Raw genomic sequence first — 10,523 nt, 5'->3', positions numbered from 1 at the left:
AGGAGGAAGTGTAACTACGTCACGAGCACCACTCTACATATTCCTTCTCCTGCCCTTCCCTTTTCTCTCTACTTCTAAGTTACCTTACAAACAAATTGAGCGCAATGAAATTCATTTTAGAGGTAATAAGTTCGTCTGTGTGCATTTCCAATTCTAGTTATTTTTTCTTATAGTAAACTGCTCAGCGGAAAGTGAATATAGGAGCAAGGCAAAACTGGGGTATATAAACATTTCGCTCTGTCAACAAAAATTTCTAAATACTTTATAAATCACAAAAGATGTTAGATTCATACAAAGGCTGATTAAAATTGGAAAAAAAGAAATTACAGGGAAGCAACGATTTTGCAGGCGTGTGCACCGTGAGGATGCATGCGAATAGTTTTGTGAAACGGTTATGGCATGCTTGGAAGTACAAATAGGTCATTTATTTGTAAGCTGATCGTATGACAAACGTGCTATTTTTCTGTAATCACCGAATATAGCAAGATGAAAGCAGGCAGGAAAAACTTAAAAGTCGAGTTAGATTCTCTCAGGGCCAACACCAGCTTGCTAACGTGCGGATGCTCTGCCAACTACGTTTTCTGAATTATTTTAGTGACAATCTCATCTACTGATATACTGGTAGCCACTCTTAGGCCTATTTTGATATCTTCAACAAATATACGGGTTGCCTGAATAATTTTCTGATTCTCACCTGGAGGGCACCCAGACAAATGAATTTACAGAAAATAAAAAAGAGAAAGAAGAGTACGAGGACGAACAAGAATAAAAAACGAAGGACATTATTTGATGTGCGTGTGTGTGTGTGTGTGTGTGATCTACCATGGTCTTGGATCACGTGTTGGACTCGTGATAGGCAGATAATTCCCTCCCGGAAGAGAGCTCAGAGCTCATATATGACTTATCTATGGGTAATGCTGACCTTACACGTACACACCCAACTCCCCGCCCACGAGAGTTGGAGTAACGACTTGCAGCGCAGCGATACTATTATTTCAGCCCTGGACTGTGTGTGTGTGTGTGTGTGTGTGTGTGTGTGTGTGAATATATGTACGTTTAATAAAACAGGCCTTTCACTCAACTAAGGCCCGCTGGAAAGTGCCGGTTTTATTCCACGAGATATGCCATTTGTACAGTTGATTTAGTTTTATTTGACAATTTCTCTCCTTTCTAAGCGCCCCTTGCACTATTGCAGTTGTCAAGGGAAGTTTTCGCCAAGAGCGTGCACGTACATCCCCTGTTCCCGTCGCCCTACGTATTTACCTGATTGTATCTGCCTAATTGTAGGTAAGGTCCACATATGTAGACTTATATGTACATTGAGAAACATCCATTGTTTCCTATGCAGGTGTAGAGGAAACGGCATGAGTTCTTGTATATACACATGTGCGATAGAATAAAGTAGAAGGTAGTCATGATGATACACGGAACTGCTTCTACACATGCCTGTGCACTTAATAGGTTTTTAAACACCAAAACTAAGACAAACGAAAAATAATTGGAAATATGTATCGGTTTCTGGAGTCGAAGTTGTTCCAGATGGAAATACCACATTTTCTATTTCGTGCTGGCAACAAAACCAATGTATTTCAGTCCGATTCACATCCTCCATGTCTTTTCATCGGAGGGAATTGCATGACCTTTGAATCCAGATATTGTGGGAAATGAGAATGGCAAGTTGCATATTCGGAAACGTGTCTTGGGCCGCAGAGTACGTGTACGTGCACAGCTCACGCGCGATGGTGCCACATGTCTCAAGTCAATCCGTGTTTATATTCGAGATGAATCGTCGTTGTTGAAGACTTGGCACCTCTGGTCACGAAGCCGAAGCAGTACAAGACGGAACATACGATTGGTGGGTTGCGGTCTTTCGCGTCTTCTTATTGGCTCGGCTACGTCCCCGCGCTATTTTACCTGTTAGCAGACGTAATCAGGGTCGTGGAAAGTGCGAAGGGAGGAAGGGTAAGATTATTGTCGAAATTCTCGTAGTGCTGTCATGATATTGAAAAAAATTACTTAACACACAGGTTTAAGAGTATATGGGGGTTAGGATGCAAAAGAAATTTGGTTGAGAAGTAACAGTGCAGGAGAGAAAAAGGTTGAAGTATGTGCGGTTGAATTTAGAAGCCCGAGGGGTGGCAAGAGTTCCCTACGACTCGACACGAGGTAGCATGTAAACATTTCTTTGTTTCCACGCGGGTACTCTGGTGAATAGATTATTTTGTCTCATATAGTGTCGTGAGCGTATCACAGTTTCCTTTGTGTATAGTGTATTTATATAGGTAAAATATTTTACCGGGTAGAATATTGAGCAACAGTGAAAGTCAAGAAATGACAGTGTTTACAAACAGGATAGTGATGTTGGATTGCGTTTCGCATGAAGGCCCGTTCCAAGGTGATCGTTCAGGAGCCTACTTCGTAGTTCGAAAAGTGCATCTATACCTTTCTCTAAAAGTGAATTATTTGTCAAATGTTAATAAGTGTATTGTTAAGAGTATTAAAGCCCGTTACCATAGACATGATATCTAGTGTACAAATTTAACTGCGAAGGTTTATTTAAAGGAAGGCCCCGTATTTTCTTCTGTGTTACAGTGAAAGGCCTCGGATTAAGGAAGTCGTTTGTTTTTTTGGCATTTTTATTGGTAATATAAAAAACGTAATCCTTGCTGCATGTGTATGGTAATAACGGTGTTTCGATGGAAGAAATTTAAGGCAGTAGACTTTGGAGTTATGTAATTGGCAGATATTAAATAGCAGTAGCAATATGAAAATGAAACAGTGACAGCAAAGAAATGAAGTTTGGGAAGAAATTGTTAATCAGCATAGTTGTTTGTGTGTGCGTGTATATATATATATATATATATATATATATATATATATATATATATATATAAATATATATATATATATATAAAATATTACATATTTAAACACAACACGCAATCATCCAATGTACATGTTATGTAGAAATGTGTGAAGAAATGCTGGAAAATAAAACTGGTGGAAGAATGTTTTATTTACTAGTTTCTCTCTCTGATATACACACACATGCACATAACACATACACATGGCTCAATGGTATAGTGGTAGGGTTTGCAACTGCCAATCTAGTGGTCCAAATTAGATTGCTCCCCAGGGCTGAAATAATTTCAGTAGCACTGCACTGTGGACTCATGATCAACAGCTATTTCTCTCCTGGAAGAGAGGTCAGAGCTCGTATATGACCAATCTATGGGCAATGCTGTGACCTTACATGCACACACACACACCTAACTCCCTGCCCACGAGAGTTGGAGTAACAACCTGAAGCGCAGCAATACTGGAATTATTTTAGCCCTGGTCTGAATTTGAACCCGGACCTCTGTAGTGGCAGCTGGGAACTCTACCAACTGCACCACGAGTTGTGTAGATCCAAGATTGGTAAATTGCGCATGTGCATGCACACACGCACAGACACACATATGTACATGTATGTATTTATATATATATATATATATATATATATATATATATATATTATTCAAAGAATTGTGTATTGTGCATAGGTAGTGTTGAGTAAATTGGTGAAATATCAGATACCCTCCATACAGTACTGACACCCAGTCAGCAGTATGTGCTGTACAGGCTATGTTGTGTAACCATTTGGTAATCTTGGCCCAAAAGATAGGCTGCAAGTGAATTAACACCCAAGTCCTGGGGGCCATAGTCATATTGGCTTTAAAGATGATAACCTGGCCCTATGGAAGGTGGCTAGCAGGATATATTTCATGTTATATAGTGTTATTAAGTTAAGGTAAGGAATATATGCCAGGAGGCACATAGCTGTGGCCAAATCCATCACCTATGCCCTATGCCCTTGGATTGTTGCGTCAGCTAAAAGTTATTGATAGAAATAAAAGAGGAGTGCAGGATTTAAACCCGGAGCTAAGTGAGTGCAATACCAGCATACTTTTGGTTATGCTACCAGTTGTGATGTAGTTATTGATCAGAAAATTATCACTTTCAATGTTATTAATACTATTTTTGTGGAGTCAAATTGTTCCTTTCTTTTTTACAAGGCAATACAAAGTAGGGAATTTGTGAAGTTTCATCTCGCATGCACACAGCAACTTGTATATTTTTTTCCATCTATATTATGACAACTCCAAGTTTTCTTTGTAAGGTTTTTTGCTGGAAATTGATATTGAGGGATGGTGAAAAAATAATTCCTGCAACTTTTCTGCCACTTGCCATGGTTTGAAAAGCCATTTCTGTTGTGAGCATCACCCACTATTTTTTTCATGAAACACGTTTTTTCTCCCTATTCTAACCTAACTTGCCTACCTAACCTAAAACTAGCCTATCTAATCCTCATGACCACATACACATCTTGCACAATGATGATGCCTTGATGTTGCAGTAAGGTTGTAGGAATCATTTTTTCATTGTCCCTTAATATTAATTTGCAGATAAAATTAATAAGAAAAGTTGTTGGAGTTGTAATATAAATAAAAGAATATAAAAATTGCCGTGATACCACTTCTATGTTGGGTATCAGGCAGTAAGGTTGTAGGAATTACTTTTTCATCTTTAATATCAATATGCTAGAAAAATGTTACTAAAAAAAGTCATTGGAGTTGTCATAAGATAAATGCATATAATATACAAATTGGTGTGCAAAAGGGTAAGATGACCATTTTCAGCTACTGTGAGGCAGTTATCAAAAGTCTAGGTGCAATTGAATTAATTGATTTCACTTTGGGTTATAAAAAAAAATGTACATATGAATGGCACAAAACATTGGTAATATGTTGCTTTTATAGTAGCAATAATGAAATTATTTGCACTACAATACTAAATGGCCAGAATACACAAAAGAAATAAAAAAAGGACTTGCAAACCTTTGACACCGCCCACTTTTCATCCACCGATGGGCCTAGTTAAAAGCAGAATTCCATTTAAAAAATTTCGTGGATGGACCTACTCCCCTTCCATACGATGACCCCTACATAGGCATGGGCTCAAGTTATATGAGGCATCTTGAATACATTTATTTTGTAGTTGTAGCTGAGTGACCCTGTATTCTGTGAGCTGGCTTGATTATATTTTCTGTGGTTATTAATATTCAGAGTGAAAGAGAATGAGTAATACAGATGTAACTTTGTATTTTATGCAAATATTGTGGTGCATCATCGAATCATTGTACATCAGGCTGATGCTGACCACGAGAATTTGACTCTCATTGAAGAGGTTAAAGGCTCACAATTCTGAAAAAATAAAATAAAATAAAAAATGTATATAAACAATGGCACAAAGCATTGGAAATCTGTTGTATCTATAGTAGCAACAATAAAATTATTTGTACAATACTAATTGGCCAGAATATACAAAAGGAATAGGAAAAAGAATTACAAACCTTTGACACAGCCCACTTTCCATCCATAGATGGACCTACTTAAAAACTCACAATTGTCTCATAAGACATTCCATTGATGGACCCACTTAAACCTATAAAAGAGGCGGGGGAATCACCTGAAGAATTTTAACCCCAGCTGACAACAGCTGACAGCTGCCCAGGATGTAACACTTCACTCCATACCATACAACACATAATGGAAGACTGCATTATACACAATCATGCACGCAAACAACACAACATACGCTCTATAAAGGATTTGTGGGAAAACCCAATTTCGGCTATGGCATTCCTTGGGGAGACGGGACTGCTCGGACAGACAGTCTAGGGAACGACAACAACAACAACAACTGAAGAATTGTCACCCCAGAAGATATAGATGTGACATAAAGAGAAATGGTAAACATTACATTTTATTACAATAGTTTATTAATAAATTAACAGAAATCTAAAAGGTGTTTTACAATGGATATTTAATAGCAATCGGTTCACAACATTTTTAGGGCATTGTCAGAAAAAATGATCATGCCACAAATTCTTGAAGGTAAGAATGAAAAATATATCTCTTGCAACCAAACATGGTCTTAATGCAACTTTTATGTGTGCAGGCATGTGTTAACATCAACATAATTGACTGAGTGACTCACAGTTCTGTGCACATATCTATAACCTTGAATGTATGCTCCCCAGTCATCACTATGAATGACAGATCTTTGTTGAGCCACTTGGAATATTATAGGAAGAAGGGTGGCAGCATCCCATATCTCTACTTTTTCCACGTAGCCAACTGAAGGCTTTGTGCTGGTACCGACAATACAAAAACCCAAATAGGAGACTGTGATCCACGTCCATGATCATGTTTCGGCTTGTGGGAGGAGCAGAATCTCATAAATTTGTATGGTAACACTTGGCCAACCAAGTTTAATGGGATTCACTTCAAAATGCATGATGCAGACCTCTGAAAAAAAAGTGAAAACAAAAAATATAATACCAATTTCTTAGAAAGATTCACCTGATGGGTTGTTGCTGTTTCTCCAGTATGGTCACTCCAAAGGAACAGAACATAAATCCACTTTGAAGCACTATATTTGAATGCGGAAAAAAAATCCAATAGACTCGTTTGGTTTGTACTCTCTCTCTCTCTCTCTCTCTCTCTCTCTCTCTCTCTCTCTCTCTCTCTCTCTCTCTCTCTCTCTCTCTCTCTCTCTCTCTCTCTCCTCCTCCTCCTCCTCCTCCTCCTCCTCCTCCTCCTCCTCCTCCTCCTCCTCCTCTAGAGAAAAGTCATCTTTTGATCTGGAATATTTTGTCCAGTTCATCAATGTAGTGCAGTTATCACACAACTTTGCTCTTTAAAAGCTTCTTCTGTTGTATCCCTCTAATAACTTTAGAGGACTCACCACTTGAGTGTAGGAGAATGATGTTTTGAAAGGTATTGCATACCATGGTTGAATGAGGGTTATGAATAAAAATTTGATAGGCTACTTTTAGTCATCAACTCATACAGTAAAAGAGTTTGAGTAGTCCACCACAAGGTTTGTCACTACAGAGATGCCCACCTGAAGAATTATCAACCCAGGGTAGCTCAACTGAATAATTGTCATCCCAGGATAACCCACCTGAAGAATTGTCATCCTGTCATAATCGGGGTGGTGACAATTCTTCAGGTGATCCAAAAAATATTATTCCAAGAGGCTACATGAAGAAATACAATCCAAATTAATTAAATTGATTAATTATTGACCCAAATTTCACTAATTGGAAAACCAGCAACACCATTATAGCTGGCAATGATCCTTGTGCCCTCCCACAGATTTCTTTGGAAAGAAACTTTGTAATATATATGTTGTATAATCATAGGGGCTGTTTATACCCATCTGGCCAAAAAGGTTAGGAGGAGGGGAGCAGTTGTTGGCTGTCAAATTTCTATTATGAAAATGTGTAAGAAAGACAGTTGAACCAGATAGAAGTCTTGGGCCCAGTCCAGAGACCCAGTGTCAGCCTCTCAGGTCTGCACCACATAGTGGAGGTGAGGGGTCGACAAGTTTGTAAATAAGCGGCTTCACTGTCCATCTTCCATGACCACCAAGTTCAGGTACTCATCATTGGTCCCTACAATTCAAACCTCATCCCCAACATTACTTCCCTATATAAGAGAACAACTTATCAGAACAAGAAAAAGAATAGCTATAGTAACAAAATAATGACATCACAAAATAATTATAAAGAAAAAATATTGTGAGAAATATACAGGGTTCTTGAGTGAAAAAATAAACAAATTGATATAGAGTATTGTAAAATAATGAACCCCACCTAAATGTAAAGCAGTCATAACAAAAACATTATAATAAAAGAAGTGTCATTTCCATTTCTCATGGTTAATGTAAACCCTCATTGCTACAAAATAGGAAAATATATCAATAATCTATCTATACACCGAGGGCTTCTTCCTTCTTAGAAGGGAGGTAGCTAAGTCAAAGGAATGCACCTACTCCCGCCCATTCCACTCCCATCCACCACCCTTGCTTCCCTCTTATCTTAGCTCCTTGTGGATGAAGGGTCATCCATACCTCTTGCCCACTGCCTGGGTCAGAAACAATGCAGCAAGACACAGCACATCCACAGCAGGGCCACTTCACTTACTTGGGGACCTCACATCTCTGTCCCCTTATGTGGAAAATAGAGATTGGGTGAATTCCCTTCAGTCTGTGTCAAAATATCTATACACAACCATTCTCCACTCATACCTATCCCCTGTCTTCTCCCTTCCTTGCTGAACAGATACTCCCCTCTTGCTCAAAGCCTCTTTCACCTCATCCATCCATCTCATCCTTGGTTGTCCCCTCAAGTTCACTCATCCACGTCTGCTTTCCACCCCTCTTGTTAATCTTCACTCATTCTTACTATGTGTTCAAACCATCCCAAAAATCTTTCATTAGCCCTATTTGACAGTTCCTTTTCCACTCCTTTTCTCCTCCTCATCTTGTTTCTCATTCTGTCCAACCTTGTAACTGCTACCATACATCTAATACTCCATCTCAAACATGTTAAAACTTCCCCATTTTGCCTCTCTTGAATTCCAAGACTGCCCCATGTAGTGTGGCTCAGTCGCCTCCTTATATAATCTTCTCTTGCATCCATTTCCAGATGCCCATTTCTTATGACACTTTTCAATCCCCGGAGACATTTACTTCTCGCAATCTACAATTTGCCTCCACTCACTCCTCTATTACCTGCCACATACAACACCAAAATACTTAAAACTGCACTTCCTCCAATCCCTCTCCTTTAAGACTTCTTCCAGCTTGGTACAATTTTCTCCCCTTGTAGATATCACCTTACTTTTATCCTTCAACTTTCTCCTATTGCATACCTATCCAAACTCCATCACTAACTACCATAATTCCTCCCGACTGCCACATGTGTATGTCTGCAAACAACAACTGTCTCACTTCCTCCTTCTCTTCACTATTTTCAACCATCTCCAATCCCCTGCCCATTAAACTTGCATTTACCATATTTTCCGGCTTAAAATGCGCATCGGGTTATAATGCGCACCCATGCACTTCGTTATCTCAGTACACAGATAGCGCGCACCGACGTATAACGCGCATGCCCGATCGCATTTGTCTATAGGGCAGTTTTACCTCGGTATTTATATCATGTGAACGAGGTTACATGGAGAAGTATTTTTCATTGGCTAGAGCCACCGCTGGGAAATCTGTTGATTTGTCACTAAATTAAGTGTCAGTTTAGGCATCAATCAGGACACAACTAAGAAAAAGTCGGAACTACATGTACCGGTATATGACTCATGTTGTGCGTTGGTCCCTTATTACTTTGTAGCTTAGTTTGGAAATATGATCTAAAAAAGTTTATAGAAAGTAAAATATACAGAAAAATTTCGGGATTTTTACAGAAAATGTTCATTTTATATCTTGAGGAAATAATTCGTCTTTACCATTTTTTTTATTCATTTAATACTGAAACAAACTACAGACTGTTTCGTTTTCGCTTTGAACCTGCAATGACAGTGGTGAAATAGGACAGTCTCTCATCGAGGTGACGTTTAGTTAATATAACTCCCGAAAGAGGGTGTTGTAGTCAGGTGTTTGACACGATTTTATGAACGGCCGCAACGGAATTTGTACCATACCTAAAGTGAAGCAACAAAGCCAACAAAAAATTCAAACTAAGGTGCTGTGAACATGGGCAAATATCATAAATATTGATCATGTTTCATGGTGTTTAGGCCTATTTAAACATGAAAAATAAGATTCGATAGATACCTACCTATACCAAATATTTATATACGGTAGCCCATGCTGGCTTATTCTTTCATGTCACCATGGCTGTTCTTCATGTTCTCACAGAACGTCACGGAGAAGTGTGCCTCTCGACTTTGTGACGGCCAACATCGTCACGTTGTTGTGAAAAGAAAATTACACATACAGCCGCAGAATTTTTATTGTAGGCCGTAGATAATGCGCACCACCGGATAACGCGCACCCCCCATTTTTAGGCCCTTCCAACGGAAAAAAGTCGCGCACTATACGCCGGAAAATACGGTACCTCCTGTACCACCTCATCCATTTACACATTTAACAGCCATGGTGACATGACATGGCCCTGACACAGCCCCACCCTTATTGCAAACCAGTTGCTATTTATAAAGCTAGACACTAAAGCTATTCCACTCTTCTCCATTGCAAAAAATAAATAAATAAAAGAAAATATATTAATAAAAAAATAAGAACTCATGCAGAAAGCCAAAACAAAGTATCAATCTACTACCTGAAAAAAATGTGTTACTAATTTCCATACTGGTAGAAAATCCAGAATAACTGGAAATGACCATTTATTTGGGAACAAAAATATGAAATGGAGTCCTTGGAACCTCCCACAGACTGAAGAAAATTTGGACTCTTGTGTTGTATCAGTGTGGGACTGTTTCTATATCATTGGTTGTGAGTTGTAGGAAGAGAAGAGGAGTCACCAGTTGTCAGCTCTCCATATTTGAGAAATGTAGCTGAAGTTTATAGATCTTAAGGCAAGTGCAAAGACAGTCTAGGCTTCACCTCTTTATGGAGGTGGGGAGATGGAAGGTTTTGAAAATGGGCAGCCATATTAT

At 38.8% G+C, this 10,523-nt stretch overlaps 1 protein-coding gene across 3 annotated transcripts in view; it reads left to right on the top strand.

Annotated features, from left to right (window-relative positions):
- The first annotated feature begins 1,840 nt into the window (after positions 1-1,840).
- LOC143018609 (uncharacterized) overlaps positions 1,841-10,523 on the top strand; it is a 34,938-nt gene continuing 26,255 nt past the window's right edge. Inside the window, exon 1 of one of the 3 annotated variants that reach the window (XM_076174119.1) lies at positions 1,841-1,962. The gene's annotated coding sequence lies outside the window, so the exon portion shown is untranslated. Of the gene's footprint in view, positions 1,963-2,027; positions 2,167-2,431; positions 2,455-10,523 lie in introns of those variants that run through there. The other 2 variants (XM_076174120.1, XM_076174122.1) reach the window with 2 other exon arrangements.

This window comes from Oratosquilla oratoria, chromosome 35, assembly GCF_046742065.1.
Source record: "Oratosquilla oratoria isolate Oo_2021 chromosome 35, ASM4674206v1, whole genome shotgun sequence".
In the NCBI taxonomy this organism is placed as follows: Eukaryota; Metazoa; Arthropoda; class Malacostraca; order Stomatopoda; family Squillidae; genus Oratosquilla; species Oratosquilla oratoria.
This window is presented reverse-complemented; position numbering and strand designations above follow the sequence as displayed.